Source organism: Phaethon lepturus, unplaced genomic scaffold (assembly GCF_000687285.1).
Source record: "Phaethon lepturus isolate BGI_N335 unplaced genomic scaffold, ASM68728v1 scaffold1183, whole genome shotgun sequence".
In the NCBI taxonomy this organism is placed as follows: Eukaryota; Metazoa; Chordata; class Aves; order Phaethontiformes; family Phaethontidae; genus Phaethon; species Phaethon lepturus.
Window position 1 is genome coordinate 1 of NW_010526726.1, and position 356 is coordinate 356.

Genomic DNA, 356 nt, shown 5'->3' on the forward strand with positions numbered 1-356 from the left:
GTAGGGCGCTCGTCCCCTTGTGCTCCCCCCTCGTCGCAACAACTTCTTCCCAGAGGGGGGCTTTCTCTTCAGAACGGCGTTCCCCCCTTTTCTTAAGGAGCCTGTTCCCATTTTTGTTAGAGGTACTGGCTCTTCTGACTAGTTTTACCTGATGACGTGACTCGCACTCTGCAGCCGCCCTCCTGGAAACGTTTTTGGTCCCTCTGAAACTCCTGTTCAGCAAAAAGAGGGTTCTCTGACGCTATTTTGAACTGCAATAACCAAGCTGCTGCAGAGGAAAGTAGGTTCTCTCCCAGAAGCGTACTGGGCTGGTCGTGGCTGGGGGGGGCAGGTCTTCCCGCCCTTGTTGAGTAGTG